At 38.7% G+C, this 17,500-nt stretch overlaps 20 non-coding genes across 20 annotated transcripts in view; all 20 read left to right on the top strand.

The window, feature by feature from the left end:
• LOC141327495 (5S ribosomal RNA) overlaps positions 1-84 on the top strand; it is a 119-nt gene extending 35 nt beyond the window's left edge. Inside the window, exon 1 of the ribosomal RNA XR_012354786.1 lies at positions 1-84. This exon is cut by the window's left edge and continues 35 nt beyond it. This is a non-coding gene — a ribosomal RNA (5S ribosomal RNA).
• An 801-nt stretch (positions 85-885) lies between these two features.
• LOC141327139 (5S ribosomal RNA) lies at positions 886-1,004 on the top strand. The gene has a single exon (XR_012354453.1). It is a non-coding gene; the product is annotated as a 5S ribosomal RNA (ribosomal RNA).
• An 84-nt stretch (positions 1,005-1,088) lies between these two features.
• Positions 1,089-1,207, top strand: LOC141327494 (5S ribosomal RNA). The gene has a single exon (XR_012354785.1). It is a non-coding gene; the product is annotated as a 5S ribosomal RNA (ribosomal RNA).
• An 801-nt stretch (positions 1,208-2,008) lies between these two features.
• LOC141326795 (5S ribosomal RNA) lies at positions 2,009-2,127 on the top strand. The gene has a single exon (XR_012354144.1). It is a non-coding gene; the product is annotated as a 5S ribosomal RNA (ribosomal RNA).
• An 84-nt stretch (positions 2,128-2,211) lies between these two features.
• Positions 2,212-2,330, top strand: LOC141327493 (5S ribosomal RNA). Its single transcript, XR_012354784.1, has one exon. It is a non-coding gene; the product is annotated as a 5S ribosomal RNA (ribosomal RNA).
• Positions 2,331-3,131: 801 nt separating this feature from the next.
• LOC141326722 (5S ribosomal RNA) lies at positions 3,132-3,250 on the top strand. Its single transcript, XR_012354074.1, has one exon. It is a non-coding gene; the product is annotated as a 5S ribosomal RNA (ribosomal RNA).
• Positions 3,251-3,334: 84 nt separating this feature from the next.
• LOC141327731 (5S ribosomal RNA) lies at positions 3,335-3,453 on the top strand. Its single transcript, XR_012355008.1, has one exon. It is a non-coding gene; the product is annotated as a 5S ribosomal RNA (ribosomal RNA).
• Positions 3,454-4,254: 801 nt separating this feature from the next.
• Positions 4,255-4,373, top strand: LOC141326745 (5S ribosomal RNA). Its single transcript, XR_012354097.1, has one exon. It is a non-coding gene; the product is annotated as a 5S ribosomal RNA (ribosomal RNA).
• An 851-nt stretch (positions 4,374-5,224) lies between these two features.
• On the top strand, positions 5,225-5,343 carry LOC141326659 (5S ribosomal RNA). The gene has a single exon (XR_012354014.1). It is a non-coding gene; the product is annotated as a 5S ribosomal RNA (ribosomal RNA).
• An 84-nt stretch (positions 5,344-5,427) lies between these two features.
• On the top strand, positions 5,428-5,546 carry LOC141326825 (5S ribosomal RNA). The gene has a single exon (XR_012354172.1). It is a non-coding gene; the product is annotated as a 5S ribosomal RNA (ribosomal RNA).
• Positions 5,547-6,347: 801 nt separating this feature from the next.
• LOC141326721 (5S ribosomal RNA) lies at positions 6,348-6,466 on the top strand. The gene has a single exon (XR_012354073.1). It is a non-coding gene; the product is annotated as a 5S ribosomal RNA (ribosomal RNA).
• Positions 6,467-6,550: 84 nt separating this feature from the next.
• On the top strand, positions 6,551-6,669 carry LOC141327492 (5S ribosomal RNA). Its single transcript, XR_012354783.1, has one exon. It is a non-coding gene; the product is annotated as a 5S ribosomal RNA (ribosomal RNA).
• Positions 6,670-7,470: 801 nt separating this feature from the next.
• On the top strand, positions 7,471-7,589 carry LOC141326744 (5S ribosomal RNA). Its single transcript, XR_012354096.1, has one exon. It is a non-coding gene; the product is annotated as a 5S ribosomal RNA (ribosomal RNA).
• Positions 7,590-8,340: 751 nt separating this feature from the next.
• Positions 8,341-8,459, top strand: LOC141326576 (5S ribosomal RNA). The gene has a single exon (XR_012353932.1). It is a non-coding gene; the product is annotated as a 5S ribosomal RNA (ribosomal RNA).
• An 84-nt stretch (positions 8,460-8,543) lies between these two features.
• LOC141327491 (5S ribosomal RNA) lies at positions 8,544-8,662 on the top strand. The gene has a single exon (XR_012354782.1). It is a non-coding gene; the product is annotated as a 5S ribosomal RNA (ribosomal RNA).
• An 801-nt stretch (positions 8,663-9,463) lies between these two features.
• On the top strand, positions 9,464-9,582 carry LOC141327490 (5S ribosomal RNA). The gene has a single exon (XR_012354781.1). It is a non-coding gene; the product is annotated as a 5S ribosomal RNA (ribosomal RNA).
• An 84-nt stretch (positions 9,583-9,666) lies between these two features.
• LOC141326678 (5S ribosomal RNA) lies at positions 9,667-9,785 on the top strand. The gene has a single exon (XR_012354033.1). It is a non-coding gene; the product is annotated as a 5S ribosomal RNA (ribosomal RNA).
• Positions 9,786-10,586: 801 nt separating this feature from the next.
• LOC141326766 (5S ribosomal RNA) lies at positions 10,587-10,705 on the top strand. Its single transcript, XR_012354116.1, has one exon. It is a non-coding gene; the product is annotated as a 5S ribosomal RNA (ribosomal RNA).
• Positions 10,706-10,789: 84 nt separating this feature from the next.
• LOC141327489 (5S ribosomal RNA) lies at positions 10,790-10,908 on the top strand. Its single transcript, XR_012354780.1, has one exon. It is a non-coding gene; the product is annotated as a 5S ribosomal RNA (ribosomal RNA).
• Positions 10,909-11,709: 801 nt separating this feature from the next.
• On the top strand, positions 11,710-11,828 carry LOC141326787 (5S ribosomal RNA). The gene has a single exon (XR_012354137.1). It is a non-coding gene; the product is annotated as a 5S ribosomal RNA (ribosomal RNA).
• Positions 11,829-17,500: the final 5,672 nt, after the last annotated feature.

The raw sequence follows: 17,500 nt of genomic DNA, 5'->3' as shown, positions 1-17,500 counted from the left end.
CGTCTGATCTCGGAAGCTAAGCAGCGTCGGGCCTGGTTAGTACTTGGATGGGAGACCGCCTGGGAATACCAGGTGCTGTAAGCTTTTGCCTTTTCTTCACTATTTATATAATATGCTGGCTTTTAGAAAGACGTGTTTTACCGCTCTATTTATTACAATCATTTACATGTATTATAGAGTTTTAAGTGTTTTACATGTTTTTCAGGCCATTTTATTACTCTTAACATTTTAAGTGTATGTGTCTTTAATAAATGGATGGTTGGCCTGTCATGTGACTAGACACATGACAGGAAGCAGGAAGTACAACTGTATAAGAGAGCAGCATGACAAACAAAGGACAGTCACCAAACTGTTGGATTGAGGAGTTGCTAATTTTAGAGCTCACCTTTCCATTCACCACCTGCAAACTTTGGATTACACTTTCTGTGGATTGTATATACACTGGTGGACAGTCACATTGGACTTATCAACACACTGGGGTTCTTGGACTGTTTTTAGGGTATGGACAAATGAACTGTATTCTTTTAACAGAGTTTACCTGTTTTTAGGGTATGGACAAATGAACTGTATTCTTTTAACAGAGTTTACCTAGTTTTATCGTGTTGTTTTAAAGTCTTTTATGTGAACCTTTTAAATACACCAAATCTATTTAAACCAATTTTCTTTTATGTCTCATTCTTTTAACCACCAGTTATCTCTCACAGTTAAATCTGACCCCATTTTAGTCTTGTAACTCGGCTGATAAGGCCGATTGTTACACTTTTATGGGAGACCGCCTGGGAATACCAGGTGCTGTAAGCTTTTGCCTTTTCTTCACTATTTATATAATATGCTGGCTTTTACGGAGGCTGATCTTTAAATAGCCCACTTTTTGGAACAGCCCTCGCTTATGGCCATACCGCGCTGAGAGCACCCGATCTCGTCTGATCTCGGAAGCTAAGCAGCGTCGGGCCTGGTTAGTACTTGGATGGGAGACCGCCTGGGAATACCAGGTGCTGTAAGCTTTTGCCTTTTCTTCACTATTTATATAATATGCTGGCTTTTACGGAGGCTGATCTTTAAATAGCCCACTTTTTGGAGCAGCCCTCGCTTATGGCCATACCGCGCTGAGAGCGCCCGATCTCGTCTGATCTCGGAAGCTAAGCAGCGTCGGGCCTGGTTAGTACTTGGATGGGAGACCGCCTGGGAATACCAGGTGCTGTAAGCTTTTGCCTTTTCTTCACTATTTATATAATATGCTGGCTTTTAGAAAGACGTGTTTTACCGCTCTATTTATTACAATCATTTACATGTATTATAGAGTTTTAAGTGTTTTACATGTTTTTTAGGCCATTTTATTACTCTTAACATTTTAAGTGTATGTGTCTTTAATAAATGGATGGTTGGCCTGTCATGTGACTAGACACATGACAGGAAGCAGGAAGTACAACTGTATAAGAGAGCAGCATGACAAACAAAGGACAGTCACCAAACTGTTGGATTGAGGAGTTGCTAATTTTAGAGCTCACCTTTCCATTCACCACCTGCAAACTTTGGATTACACTTTCTGTGGATTGTATATACACTGGTGGACACTCACATTGGACTTATCAACACACTGGGGTTCTTGGACTGTTTTTAGGGTATGGACAAATGAACTGTATTCTTTTAACAGAGTTTACCTGTTTTTAGGGTATGGACAAATGAACTGTATTCTTTTAACAGAGTTTACCTAGTTTTATCGTGTTGTTTTAAAGTCTTTTATGTGAACCTTGTAAATACACCAAATCTATTTAAACCAATTTTCTTTTATGTCTCATTCTTTTAACCACTAGTCATCTCTCACAGTTAAATCTGACCCCATTTTAGTCTTGTAACTCGGCTGATAAGGCCGATTGTTACACTTTTATGGGAGACCGCCTGGGAATACCAGGTGCTGTAAGCTTTTGCCTTTTCTTCACTATTTATATAATATGCTAGCTTTTACGGAGGCTGATCTTTAAATAGCCCACTTTTTGGAGCAGCCCTCGCTTATGGCCATACCGCGCTGAGAGCGCCCGATCTTGTCTGATCTCGGAAGCTAAGCAGCGTCGGGCCTGGTTAGTACTTGTATGGGAGACCGCCTGGGAATACCAGGTGCTGTAAGCTTTTGCCTTTTCTTCACTATTTATATAATATGCTGGCTTTTACGGAGGCTGATCTTTAAATAGCCCACTTTTTGGAGCATCCCTCGCTTATGGCCATACCGCGCTGAGAGCGCCCGATCTCGTCTGATCTCGGAAGCTAAGCAGCGTCGGGCCTGGTTAGTACTTGGATGGGAGACCGCCTGGGAATACCAGGTGCTGTAAGCTTTTGCCTTTTCTTCACTATTTATATAATATGCTGGCTTTTAGAAAGACGTGTTTTACCGCTCTATTTATTACAATCATTTACATGTATTATAGAGTTTTAAGTGTTTTACATGTTTTTTAGGCCATTTTATTACTCTTAACATTTTAAGTGTATGTGTCTTTAATAAATGGATGGTTGGCCTGTCATGTGACTAGACACATGACAGGAAGCAGGAAGTACAACTGTATAAGAGAGCAGCATGACAAACAAAGGACAGTCACCAAACTGTTGGATTGAGGAGTTGCTAATTTTAGAGCTCACCTTTCCATTCACCACCTGCAAACTTTGGATTACACTTTCTGTGGATTGTATATACACTGGTGGACACTCACATTGGACTTATCAACACACTGGGGTTCTTGGACTGTTTTTAGGGTATGGACAAATGAACTGTATTCTTTTAACAGAGTTTACCTGTTTTTAGGGTATGGACAAATGAACTGTATTCTTTTAACAGAGTTTACCTAGTTTTATCGTGTTGTTTTAAAGTCTTTTATGTGAACCTTGTAAATACACCAAATCTATTTAAACCAATTTTCTTTTATGTCTCATTCTTTTAACCACTAGTCATCTCTCACAGTTAAATCTGACCCCATTTTAGTCTTGTAACTCGGCTGATAAGGCCGATTGTTACACTTTTATGGGAGACCGCCTGGGAATACCAGGTGCTGTAAGCTTTTGCCTTTTCTTCACTATTTATATAATATGCTGGCTTTTACGGAGGCTGATCTTTAAATAGCCCACTTTTTGGAGCAGCCCTCGCTTATTGCCATACCGCGCTGAGAGCGCCCGATCTCTTCTGATCTCGGAAGCTAAGCAGCGTCGGGCCTGGTTAGTACTTGGATGGGAGACCGCCTGGGAATACCAGGTGCTGTAAGCTTTTGCCTTTTCTTCACTATTTATATAATATGCTGGCTTTTACGGAGGTTGATCTTTAAATAGCCCACTTTTTGGAGCAGCCCTCGCTTATGGCCATACCGCGCTGAGAGTGCCCGATCTCGTCTGATCTCGGAAGCTAAGCAGCGTCGGGCCTGGTTAGTACTTGGATGGGAGACCGCCTGGGAATACCAGGTGCTGTAAGCTTTTGCCTTTTCTTCACTATTTATATAATATGCTGGCTTTTAGAAAGACGTGTTTTACCGCTCTATTTATTACAATCATTTACATGTATTATAGAGTTTTAAGTGTTTTACATGTTTTTTAGGCCATTTTATTACTCTTAACATTTTAAGTGTATGTGTCTTTAATAAATGGATGGTTGGCCTGTCATGTGACTAGACACATGACAGGAAGCAGGAAGTACAACTGTATAAGAGAGCAGCATGACAAACAAAGGACAGTCACCAAACTGTTGGATTGAGGAGTTGCTAATTTTAGAGCTCACCTTTCCATTCACCACCTGCAAACTTTGGATTACACTTTCTGTGGATTGTATATACACTGGTGGACAGTCACATTGGACTTATCAACACACTGGGGTTCTTGGACTGTTTTTAGGGTATGGACAAATGAACTGTATTCTTTTAACAGAGTTTACCTGTTTTTAGGGTATGGACAAATGAACTGTATTCTTTTAACAGAGTTTACCTAGTTTTATCGTGTTGTTTTAAAGTCTTTTATGTGAACCTTGTAAATACACCAAATCTATTTAAACCAATTTTCTTTTATGTCTCATTCTTTTAACCACTAGTCATCTCTCACAGTTAAATCTGACCCCATTTTAGTCTTGTAACTCGGCTGATAAGGCCGATTGATACACTTTTATTGGAGACCGCCTGGGAATACCAGGTGCTGTAAGCTTTTGCCTTTTCTTCACTATTTATATAATATGCTGGCTTTTACGGAGGCTGATCTTTAAATAGCCCACTTTTTGGAGCTGCCCTCGCTTATGGCCATACCGCGCTGAGAGCGCCCGATCTCGTCTGATCTCGGAAGCTAAACAGCGTCGGGCCTGGTTAGTACTTGGATAGGAGACCGCCTGGGAATACCAGGTGCTGTAAGCTTTTGCCTTTTCTTCACTATTTATATAATATGCTGGCTTTTAGAAAGACGTGTTTTACCGCTCTATTTATTACAATCATTTACATGTATTATAGAGTTTTAAGTGTTTTACATGTTTTTTAGGCCATTTTATTACTCTTAACATTTTAAGTGTATGTGTCTTTAATAAATGGATGGTTGGCCTGTCATGTGACTAGACACATGACAGGAAGCAGGAAGTACAACTGTATAAGAGAGCAGCATGACAAACAAAGGACAGTCACCAAACTGTTGGATTGAGGAGTTGCTAATTTTAGAGCTCACCTTTCCATTCACCACCTGCAAACTTTGGATTACACTTTCTGTGGATTGTATATACACTGGTGGACACTCACATTGGACTTATCAACACACTGGGGTTCTTGGACTGTTTTTAGGGTATGGACAAATGAACTGTATTCTTTTAACAGAGTTTACCTGTTTTTAGGGTATGGACAAATGAACTGTATTCTTTTAACAGAGTTTATCTGTTTTTAGGGTATGGACAAATGAACTGTATTCTTTTAACAGAGTTTACCTAGTTTTATCGTGTTGTTTTAAAGTCTTTTATGTGAACCTTGTAAATACACCAAATCTATTTAAACCAATTTTCTTTTATGTCTCATTCTTTTAACCACTAGTCATCTCTCACAGTTAAATCTGACCCCATTTTAGTCTTGTAACTCGGCTGATAAGGCCGATTGTTACACTTTTACGGGAGACCGCCTGGGAATACCAGGTGCTGTAAGCTTTTGCCTTTTCTTCACTATTTATATAATATGCTGGCTTTTACGGAGGCTGATCTTTAAATAGCCCACTTTTTGGAGCAGCCCTCGCTTATGGCCATACCGCGCTGAGAGCGCCCGATCTCGTCTGATCTCGGAAGCTAAGCAGCGTCGGGCCTGCTTAGTACTTGGATGGGAGACCGCCTGGGAATACCAGGTGCTGTAAGCTTTTGCCTTTTCTTCACTATTTATATAATATGCTGGGTTTTACGGAGGTTGATTTTTAAATAGCCCACTTTTTGGAGCATCCCTCGCTTATGGCCATACCGCGCTGAGAGCGCCCGATGTCGTCTGATCTCGGAAGCTAAGCAGCGTCGGGCCTGGTTAGTACTTGGATGGGAGACCGCCTGGGAATACCAGGTGCTGTAAGCTTTTGCCTTTTCTTCACTATTTATATAATATGCTGGCTTTTAGAAAGACGTGTTTTACCGCTCTATTTATTACAATCATTTACATGTATTATAGAGTTTTAAGTGTTTTACATGTTTTTTAGGCCATTTTATTACTCTTAACATTTTAAGTGTATGTGTCTTTAATAAATGGATGGTTGGCCTGTCATGTGACTAGACACATGACAGGAAGCAGGAAGTACAACTGTATAAGAGAGCAGCATGACAAACAAAGGACAGTCACCAAACTGTTGGATTGAGGAGTTGCTAATTTTAGAGCTCACCTTTCCATTCACCACCTGCAAACTTTGGATTACTCTTTCTGTGGATTGTATATACACTGGTGGACACTCACATTGGACTTATCAACACACTGGGGTTCTTGGACTGTTTTTAGGGTATGGACAAATGAACTGTATTCTTTTAACAGAGTTTACCTGTTTTTAGGGTATGGACAAATGAACTGTATTCTTTTAACAGAGTTTACCTAGTTTTATCGTGTTGTTTTAAAGTCTTTTATGTGAACCTTGTAAATACACCAAATCTATTTAAACCAATTTTCTTTTATGTCTCATTCTTTTAACCACTAGTCATCTCTCACAGTTAAATCTGACCCCATTTTAGTCTTGTAACTCGGCTGATAAGGCCGATTGTTACACTTTTATGGGAGACCGCCTGGGAATACCAGGTGCTGTAAGCTTTTGCCTTTTCTTCACTATTTATATAATATGCTGGCTTTTACGGAGGCTGATCTTTAAATAGCCCACTTTTTGGAGCAGCCCTCGCTTATTGCCATACCGCGCTGAGAGCGCCCGATCTCTTCTGATCTCGGAAGCTAAGCAGCGTCGGGCCTGGTTAGTACTTGGATGGGAGACCGCCTGGGAATACCAGGTGCTGTAAGCTTTTGCCTTTTCTTCACTATTTATATAATATGCTGGCTTTTACGGAGGTTGATCTTTAAATAGCCCACTTTTTGGAGCAGCCCTCGCTTATGGCCATACCGCGCTGAGAGCGCCCGATCTCGTCTGATCTCGGAAGCTAAGCAGCGTCGGGCCTGGTTAGTACTTGGATGGGAGACCGCCTGGGAATACCAGGTGCTGTAAGCTTTTGCCTTTTCTTCACTATTTATATAATATGCTGGCTTTTAGAAAGACGTGTTTTACCGCTCTATTTATTACAATCATTTACATGTATTATAGAGTTTTAAGTGTTTTACATGTTTTTTAGGCCATTTTATTACTCTTAACATTTTAAGTGTATGTGTCTTTAATAAATGGATGGTTGGCCTGTCATGTGACTAGACACATGACAGGAAGCAGGAAGTACAACTGTATAAGAGAGCAGCATGACAAACAAAGGACAGTCACCAAACTGTTGGATTGAGGAGTTGCTAATTTTAGAGCTCACCTTTCCATTCACCACCTGCAAACTTTGGATTACACTTTCTGTGGATTGTATATACACTGGTGGACAGTCACATTGGACTTATCAACACACTGGGGTTCTTGGACTGTTTTTAGGGTATGGACAAATGAACTGTATTCTTTTAACAGAGTTTACCTGTTTTTAGGGTATGGACAAATGAACTGTATTCTTTTAACAGAGTTTACCTAGTTTTATCGTGTTGTTTTAAAGTCTTTTATGTGAACCTTGTAAATACACCAAATCTATTTAAACCAATTTTCTTTTATGTCTCATTCTTTTAACCACTAGTCATCTCTCACAGTTAAATCTGACCCCATTTTAGTCTTGTAACTCGGCTGATAAGGCCGATTGATACACTTTTATGGGAGACCGCCTGGGAATACCAGGTGCTGTAAGCTTTTGCCTTTTCTTCACTATTTATATAATATGCTGGCTTTTACGGAGGCTGATCTTTAAATAGCCCACTTTTTGGAGCTGCCCTCGCTTATGGCCATACCGCGCTGAGAGCGCCCGATCTCGTCTGATCTCGGAAGCTAAACAGCGTCGGGCCTGGTTAGTACTTGGATAGGAGACCGCCTGGGAATACCAGGTGCTGTAAGCTTTTGCCTTTTCTTCACTATTTATATAATATGCTGGCTTTTAGAAAGACGTGTTTTACCGCTCTATTTATTACAATCATTTACATGTATTATAGAGTTTTAAGTGTTTTACATGTTTTTTAGGCCATTTTATTACTCTTAACATTTTAAGTGTATGTGTCTTTAATAAATGGATGGTTGGCCTGTCATGTGACTAGACACATGACAGGAAGCAGGAAGTACAACTGTATAAGAGAGCAGCATGACAAACAAAGGACAGTCACCAAACTGTTGGATTGAGGAGTTGCTAATTTTAGAGCTCACCTTTCCATTCACCACCTGCAAACTTTGGATTACACTTTCTGTGGATTGTATATACACTGGTGGACACTCACATTGGACTTATCAACACACTGGGGTTCTTGGACTGTTTTTAGGGTATGGACAAATGAACTGTATTCTTTTAACAGAGTTTACCTAGTTTTATCGTGTTGTTTTAAAGTCTTTTATGTGAACCTTGTAAATACACCAAATCTATTTAAACCAATTTTCTTTTATGTCTCATTCTTTTAACCACCAGTCATCTCTCACAGTTAAATCTGACCCCATTTTAGTCTTGTAACTCGGCTGATAAGGCCGATTGTTACACTTTTATGGGAGACCGCCTGGGAATACCAGGTGCTGTAAGCTTTTGCCTTTTCTTCACTATTTATATAATATGCTGGCTTTTACGGAGGCTGATCTTTAAATAGCCCACTTTTTGGAGCAGCCCTCGCTTATGGCCATACCGCGCTGAGAGCGCCCGATCTCGTCTGATCTCGGAAGCTAAGCAGCGTCGGGCCTGGTTAGTACTTGGATGGGAGACCTCCTGGGAATACCAGGTGCTGTAAGCTTTTGCCTTTTCTTCACTATTTATATAATATGCTGGCTTTTACGGAGGCTGATCTTTAAATAGCCCACTTTTTGGAGCAGCCCTCGCTTATGGCCATACCGCGCTGAGAGCGCCCGATCTCGTCTGATCTCGGAAGCTAAGCAGCGTCGGGCCTGGTTAGTACTTGGATGGGAGACCGCCTGGGAATACCAGGTGCTGTAAGCTTTTGCCTTTTCTTCACTATTTATATAATATGCTGGCTTTTAGAAAGACGTGTTTTACCGCTCTATTTATTACAATCATTTACATGTATTATAGAGTTTTAAGTGTTTTACATGTTTTTTAGGCCATTTTATTACTCTTAACATTTTAAGTGTATGTGTCTTTAATAAATGGATGGTTGGCCTGTCATGTGACTAGACACATGACAGGAAGCAGGAAGTACAACTGTATAAGAGAGCAGCATGACAAACAAAGGACAGTCACCAAACTGTTGGATTGAGGAGTTGCTAATTTTAGAGCTCACCTTTCCATTCACCACCTGCAAACTTTGGATTACACTTTCTGTGGATTGTATATACACTGGTGGACACTCACATTGGACTTATCAACACACTGGGGTTCTTGGACTGTTTTTAGGGTATGGACAAATGAACTGTATTCTTTTAACAGAGTTTACCTGTTTTTAGGGTATGGACAAATGAACTGTATTCTTTTAACAGAGTTTACCTAGTTTTATCGTGTTGTTTTAAAGTCTTTTATGTGAACCTTGTAAATACACCAAATCTATTTAAACCAATTTTCTTTTATGTCTCATTCTTTTAACCACTAGTCATCTCTCACAGTTAAATCTGACCCCATTTTAGTCTTGTAACTCGGCTGATAAGGCCGATTGTTACACTTTTACGGGAGACCGCCTGGGAATACCAGGTGCTGTAAGCTTTTGCCTTTTCTTCACTATTTATATAATATGCTGGCTTTTACGGAGGCTGATCTTTAAATAGCCCACTTTTTGGAGCAGCCCTCGCTTATGGCCATACCGCGCTGAGAGCGCCCGATCTCGTCTGATCTCGGAAGCTAAGCAGCGTCGGGCCTGGTTAGTACTTGGATGGGAGACCGCCTGGGAATACCAGGTGCTGTAAGCTTTTGCCTTTTCTTCACTATTTATATAATATGCTGGGTTTTACGGAGGTTGATCTTTAAATAGCCCACTTTTTGGAGCATCCCTCGCTTATGGCCATACCGCGCTGAGAGCGCCCGATCTTGTCTGATCTCGGAAGCTAAGCAGCGTCGGGCCTGGTTAGTACTTGGATGGGAGACCGCCTGGGAATACCAGGTGCTGTAAGCTTTTGCCTTTTCTTCACTATTTATATAATATGCTGGCTTTTAGAAAGACGTGTTTTACCGCTCTATTTATTACAATCATTTACATGTATTATAGAGTTTTAAGTGTTTTACATGTTTTTCAGGCCATTTTATTACTCTTAACATTTTAAGTGTATGTGTCTTTAATAAATGGATGGTTGGCCTGTCATGTGACTAGACACATGACAGGAAGCAGGAAGTACAACTGTATAAGAGAGCAGCATGACAAACAAAGGACAGTCACCAAACTGTTGGATTGAGGAGTTGCTAATTTTAGAGCTCACCTTTCCATTCACCACCTGCAAACTTTGGATTACACTTTCTGTGGATTGTATATACACTGGTGGACAGTCACATTGGACTTATCAACACACTGGGGTTCTTGGACTGTTTTTAGGGTATGGACAAATGAACTGTATTCTTTTAACAGAGTTTACCTGTTTTTAGGGTATGGACAAATGAACTGTATTCTTTTAACAGAGTTTACCTAGTTTTATCGTGTTGTTTTAAAGTCTTTTATGTGAACCTTTTAAATACACCAAATCTATTTAAACCAATTTTCTTTTATGTCTCATTCTTTTAACCACTAGTCATCTCTCACAGTTAAATCTGACCCCATTTTAGTCTTGTAACTCGGCTGATAAGGCCGATTGTTACACTTTTATGGGAGACCGCCTGGGAATACCAGGTGCTGTAAGCTTTTGCCTTTTCTTCACTATTTATATAATATGCTGGCTTTTACGGAGGCTGATCGTTAAATAGCCCACTTTTTGGAACAGCCCTCGCTTATGGCCATACCGCGTTGAGAGCGCCCGATCTCGTCTGATCTCGGAAGCTAAGCAGCGTCGGGCCTGGTTAGTACTTGGATGGGAGACCGCCTGGGAATACCAGGTGCTGTAACCTTTTGCCTTTTCTTCACTATTTATATAATATGCTGGCTTTTACGGAGGCTGATCTTTAAATAGCCCACTTTTTGGAGCAGCCCTCGCTTATGGCCATACCGCGCTGAGAGCGCCCGATCTCGTCTGATCTCGGAAGCTAAGCAGCGTCGGGCCTGGTTAGTACTTGGATGGGAGACCGCCTGGGAATACCAGGTGCTGTAAGCTTTTGCCTTTTCTTCACTATTTATATAATATGCTGGCTTTTAGAAAGACGTGTTTTACCGCTCTATTTATTACAATCATTTACATGTATTATAGAGTTTTAAGTGTTTTACATGTTTTTTAGGCCATTTTATTACTCTTAACATTTTAAGTGTATGTGTCTTTAATAAATGGATGGTTGGCCTGTCATGTGACTAGACACATGACAGGAAGCAGGAAGTACAACTGTATAAGAGAGCAGCATGACAAACAAAGGACAGTCACCAAACTGTTGGATTGAGGAGTTGCTAATTTTAGAGCTCACCTTTCCATTCACCACCTGCAAACTTTGGATTACACTTTCTGTGGATTGTATATACACTGGTGGACACTCACATTGGACTTATCAACACACTGGGGTTCTTGGACTGTTTTTAGGGTATGGACAAATGAACTGTATTCTTTTAACAGAGTTTACCTGTTTTTAGGGTATGGACAAATGAACTGTATTCTTTTAACAGAGTTTACCTAGTTTTATCGTGTTGTTTTAAAGTCTTTTATGTGAACCTTGTAAATACACCAAATCTATTTAAACCAATTTTCTTTTATGTCTCATTCTTTTAACCACTAGTCATCTCTCACAGTTAAATCTGACCCCATTTTAGTCTTGTAACTCGGCTGATAAGGCCGATTGTTACACTTTTATGGGAGACCGCCTGGGAATACCAGGTGCTGTAAGCTTTTGCCTTTTCTTCACTATTTATATAATATGCTGGCTTTTACGGAGGCTGATCTTTAAATAGCCCACTTTTTGGAGCTGCCCTCGCTTATGGCCATACCGCGCTGAGAGCGCCAGATCTCGTCTGATCTCGGAAGCTAAGCAGCGTCGGACCTGGTTAGTACTTGGATGGGAGACCGCCTGGGAATACCAGGTGCTGTAAGCTTTTGCCTTTTCTTCACTATTTATATAATATGCTGGCTTTTACGGAGGCTGATCTTTAAATAGCCCACTTTTTGGAGCAGCCCTCGCTTATGGCCATACCGCCACCTGAGAGCGCTAGAGAGCAACAGGAAGTGGTTGGCAGCAGTTGGGAGAGGAAGGCTCTCCTCCATTTTGTGTTTGATTTTTTTTGTTTGTTTTGTGAGTGGTTTTACTTTAAGTTAGTTTTTTTGTGTTTTTTTCAGTTATAAAACCACCTAACAGCAGCATTTTTGCTGGCTGGAGGGTGGTTAAACCTTTTTTTTCTTAACTTATTTTTCTTTAAAAAAACGGACGGATTAATGGATTACGAAACAGAACTGGCTGGAGAGAGACGGATGGCAAACGACACTGGACTGGCAGGAGGAACACGCACGGCAATGGACACTGGACTGGCTGGAGGAACATGCACGGCAAACGAGACTGAACTGGCAGGAGGAACACGCACGGCAAACGACATTGGACTGGATAAACGACCACGAGCTACAAATGGAAAAAAACAGGAAGTAAGAGAAAAGTTTGTTGAGCGACAATATTTAAAGGAAGCTACAGTGATTGTGAATGTGGAGAATGTGATTGGGGTGAGAGCGGAGGACATTATTAAAGCTGTAACGGAACAATGTGGACATGGCAAAATTTTAGCACTAAGACCAAGACAAGGGAAAGAATACGAACTGACAATGGAAAAAGAAGAAACGTGTGAAAAACTAATTGATGGACTAAGAATAAAAGGAGTGGACTGTGAAGTAAAAAATCTACAAAACAGGGATTATGTTGTTTCCTTCATGCACCTGCCTGTCTACCTGGATGACAAAGAAATTTTAGGAAAATTGGAGGGATGGGGAGTTGATCCCATTACCAAAATTAAAAGAAGACGCTACCCGGGCACCGACATTGAAGATGGAACAAGGTTCCTTAAGGTGAGGTTCCCCAAGCAAGTGGCATCGTTGCCATATAGCACACGGCTAGAAACAGCCGAAGGGCCGCAGTACTTCCGGGTGATGCACAGCCATCAGGTGAAGACCTGTAGGCTGTGCATGAGCCCGGATCACCTGCTAATAGAATGCCCAAATTTTGTGTGCTACAAATGTGAGGAGAGGGGACATTTTGCACGAGATTGCAATGCTGTCAGGTGCCCGGGGTGTCAGGAAGTTTTAAATAAATGTGAATGTTGGATGGAGGGAGAGGAAGGAGGAAGGGAAGAACAGGTGGGCAGACAGGTGCATGAAGGAAACAACGAGGAGGAAGGACTACAACAAAAAGAAACGGAAGGAGGACCGAGCTGCAGAGACGAAGGAGAAAGAAGAGAAGACAACATTAATAATAACGAACAAACAGTGGAGCAGGACACTCAATGGACAGAGATGGAGATGTCGGACAGTTTTAATACTTTTCTGGGTGATGTGGAGAGAGATGGACAAGGAAGGTTGGATCAAGTTAAAGAAACGGACAATGAAGAGGGAATAAAGATGGACAAAATGGACAAAGACAGAGGAGGGAAAGGACAAATAAGAAGGAGAGCACTGAAGGTAAAACCAAATTTGGAAAGTGCAAGAAAAAAGATTATGACAGAGACTAACAGATTTGATGTGCTAAGGGTCCTGGAGGGAGAAAATGATGAATAATGATTTTTATGTATTTTTTTATTTACTTTTAATGGTTTTAAGTTGTGTTGCTTTTAATGCAAGGGGTCTGATGGACATGAGGAAGTTTGAAAAAGTAAAAGAAAAATGTAAAAGGGAAGACATTGTTGCATTACAAGAAACAAACTGGAGAGAAAATGTGATGAATGATTATAAAAAGAGATGGGATGGAGGTATTTTATATAATAATGGAGATGGGCGGGCTGGGAGAGGTGTGGCTTTTTTAATGAAGGACGATGTTTTTAAAGTGAGTAAAAGTGTGTATAAGGACAAGATGGGGAAATGTTTGGTAGTTGAGACAAAATATGAAGGAAGAGATTTGATTTTAGTAAATGTACATGCACCAGTGGAAGATAAGGAAAAGAAAGAGTTTTTTAATGTTTTAAGAAACATTGTAAAGAAGTATAAAGAAATAATTATGATGGGGGATTTTAACACAGTTTTTAGTAAACAGGATATGGCTGAAGGAATGGTTTTTAAAACAGATACAGGAAGAAAAGAATTAAAAGCATTAATGGATGAAAATAATATGATAGATGTGTGGAGAGAAAGAAATGAAAAGAAAAAAGAATTTTCGAGAAGACAAATAGTAGGGCAGTTTGTATGCCAAACTAGAATTGACTATGTTTTATGTACAAGAAATGTGGAGAATTTTATAGAAAATATTAAGTACAAAGAAACAAGTTTTAGCGATCATAAGATTTTATCTTTTAAGTTGGACTGGAGTCAAATGCAAAGAGGTCCGGGAGTATGGATTTTAAATACACAGATTTTAAAGAATGAAGATTATGTTTTAAAAGTGAAAGAAATTATAGAAAAAGAAAAGGAAAATGGAATGTATGAAGAGGATAAGAGAATATGGTGGGAGAGTGTAAAGTTTTTAATCAAAAAATTCTCAATCAGGTATTGTAGTGTTATTCAGAAATGCAAAAGATCCAAAGAAAGAGGAATAAAGGAAAGTTTGGAAATGGAACTGAATAAAGAATTTCAAGACATACAAAAGATAAAGGAAATGGAGGGGAAACTGAAAGAAATAGAAGAAAAGGAATATGAGGGGGCGAGGTTAAGAAGCAAAGCAAAATATGTGGTGGAGGGAGAAAAATGTACAAAGTTCTTTTTTGATCTGGAAAAAAGAGAGGGAAAGCTGAAACGATAAAAGAAATAAGAGGGGAAAATGGGGAAATTGTAGAAGGGAATGAAAAGATTTTAAAAGAAATAAAGAATTTTTATGAGGATCTGTTTAGTGCAAGGGGGGTGGAAGAGGAGGAAAAAAAGGAACTGTTGAATCAGATAAAAGCAAAAGTAAGTGAGGAACATAAAAAAGAATGTGACCAAGAAATCAGGGAAGACGAGATTGAAAGAGCAATAAATCAACTGAATAAAAAGAAAAGTCCAGGAATAGATGGTTTGGGAACTGAATTTTATGTTTGTTTTAAAGAAGTTTTAACAAAGATTTTAAATGAGGTTTTTAAAGAAATTTTTGAAAAGGAAGAGATTAATGAAAGAACAAGGATGGGGTTAATGAAATTGATATATAAAAGGAAAGGAGAAAAAGTAGATCTAAAAAACTACAGACCAATCACGATGTTGAATACAGATCTTAAGATTTTAGCGAAGGTTTTAGCAAACAGATTAAAGGAAGTAATGCCAAGTATAATTAAAACAAACCAAGCATATGGAGTCAAAGGAAGAGATATAGCCGACATAACAATGAGTATAAGGGACACGATATGGTACATGAAAGAAAAAAATGAAGAAGGATATATAATTAGTTTGGATTTTGAAAAAGCTTTTGATAGGGTTGAGCACGGGTATTTATTTGAGGTTTTAAGGAGTTTTGGGTTCGGGGAAAATTTTATTAAATGGATTGAGATTTTATATAAGGGTGCACTAACAAAGATAAAATGTAATGGGTTTTTAACAGAGTGTTTTAAAATAACAAGGTCAATAAGACAGGGTTGTCCACTCTCAGCATTATTGTACTCACTTGTTTCTGAACCCTTGGGACTGGCTATAAAACAGAATGAAAGAATAATAGGGATAGAAATTGAGGGAAATAAGGCTGAGGGGAAAGTTTTTCAATATGCTGATGACACAACAATAATTGTAAAGGGAAAAGAGAGTGTTAAAGAAGTTATGAAGTTGGTAAAAGAATATTGTAGTGGGTCTGGAAGTAAAGTAAATGAGGAGAAAACGGTATATATGAGATTTGGTAAAGCTATGGTTTTAATGGATTGTTTTAATTTTAAGGAAGTGGAAGAAATGAGGATTTTAGGAGTTGTAATGGGAAAGAATGAGAGGAAAGTAAGAGATGAAATGTGGGAGCAACTAGTAACAGATATAGAGAGAAGATTAAATTTTTGGAAATTGAGAACTTTAAACTTGAAGGGGAAGGTTTTAATATTGAATGTTTTAATGGTTTCTAAACTTTGGTATGTTTTATATGTTTCTGAAATACCTTTATGGACAGAACGGAGGTTGAAGAAATGTTTTCTTGACTTTTTATGGGAGGGGAAACCAGCAAGGATTGCACATAATACGATTTTAGGGGCGATAGAGAAGGGGGGCTTAGGTTTAATGGATGTGGAACAGCGAAAAAATGCGTTGAGAGTAAAAATTGTTAAGAAATACCTGCAACAAGATAACAAAACTGAGTGGAAAAAAACAATGAAATACTTTTTAAACAAATGTGGGGATTTTAACATGGGGGACGGAATATTATGGATGAAAACAAAAATTTGGATGACGGAAGGATTACCCGAATTTTATAGAGAAATTTTTAGTGCCTGGGGGAATTTTTTAACGAAAATCGAGTACAATCCGCATGGAAGAGAAAACATTTTAAATCAACCTCTGTTCTTAAATAACAACATTTTAAAACAAGAGAAAGCAATATTTTTTAAAAAATGGATGGATGTGGGGATAACAAGAGTGAGAGATGTTTTGTATGAATTTAAAGAGGGTTTTTTACCGATACAATATATTGTGGATGCGATGGAGGAAGCAAAAGAAGAATACAGTAAACAAGAAATAACAAATAAATATGAAATTATTAAAAATGCAATACCCAAAGAGTGGATTAAAAGAATAGAGAGTATGGAAGGAGAGCAAACAGAGGGAAATATTTTTGTGAAACTGGGGGGAAAAATGTATGATTTTAAAGAATGTACTGTAAAAATGTTTTATTGTGTTTTTAGAGATGGTGTTTTTAAAGAGCCGATTGTAAATAAGTACTGGGTGGAAAAATTCAAGGATCTAAAAGAAGAATGTATATGGAGAAACATGAGGGGGAGGTGTGTTGAAACAAAGTTAGGATGTTTGGAATATTTTATAAGGCATAAAGCGGTTTTTACTGAGTCTGTTTTAAACAAGGTGGGAATGGAACAAAATCCAATGTGTAAAGTGTGTCATGAAAAAGAAGAGGGGATTTTACATTTGTTTTTATATTGTAAAGAATTGGAGGATTTTCTAAGGAAATGTAAATGTTTAATTAAAGATGTGAGCGAAGGTTGGGATGAAAGTGTAATGGAATGGAAAAGAGTAGTGATGTTTGGTTGGGAAAAGAAGGGTCAACACAAAAAGTTTATAAATCTGTGTATAATGTTAATGAAAAGCGCAATTTGGGAAAGAAGAATTGTGGCCAAAAAAGAAAAAATGGTGTTAGAGGTTTGGACTGTTTTTAAAAGGAAAATAGAAGTATATGTAGAACAATTATATGTGTATTTTAAAAGTGAAAATATGCTGAAAGCTTTTTATGATGTTTTTACACCAACAGTTTGTAATGTTTTAGAGAATTTCATGTGCAAATTGCCAGGAAGAGAAAGAGCTTTCTAAATCTTAAGTATAAAAGGCATGATTTTAAACAAAAAATACGAGATGAGTAGATTATATTTTATCTTATTTTTAATTTTTTTTTTCTTTTCTTTCGTCTTTGTGTGGACAACTATATTGTATTGTTGATGTTTCTATTGGTTGAAAATTCATCTTATGTTTA

The sequence above is a fragment of the Garra rufa genome, chromosome 2 (genome assembly GCF_049309525.1).
Source record: "Garra rufa chromosome 2, GarRuf1.0, whole genome shotgun sequence".
Classification (NCBI taxonomy): Eukaryota; Metazoa; Chordata; class Actinopteri; order Cypriniformes; family Cyprinidae; genus Garra; species Garra rufa.
Note: the sequence above shows the minus strand (reverse complement) of the source record. Positions and strands in the feature narration are given on the sequence as shown.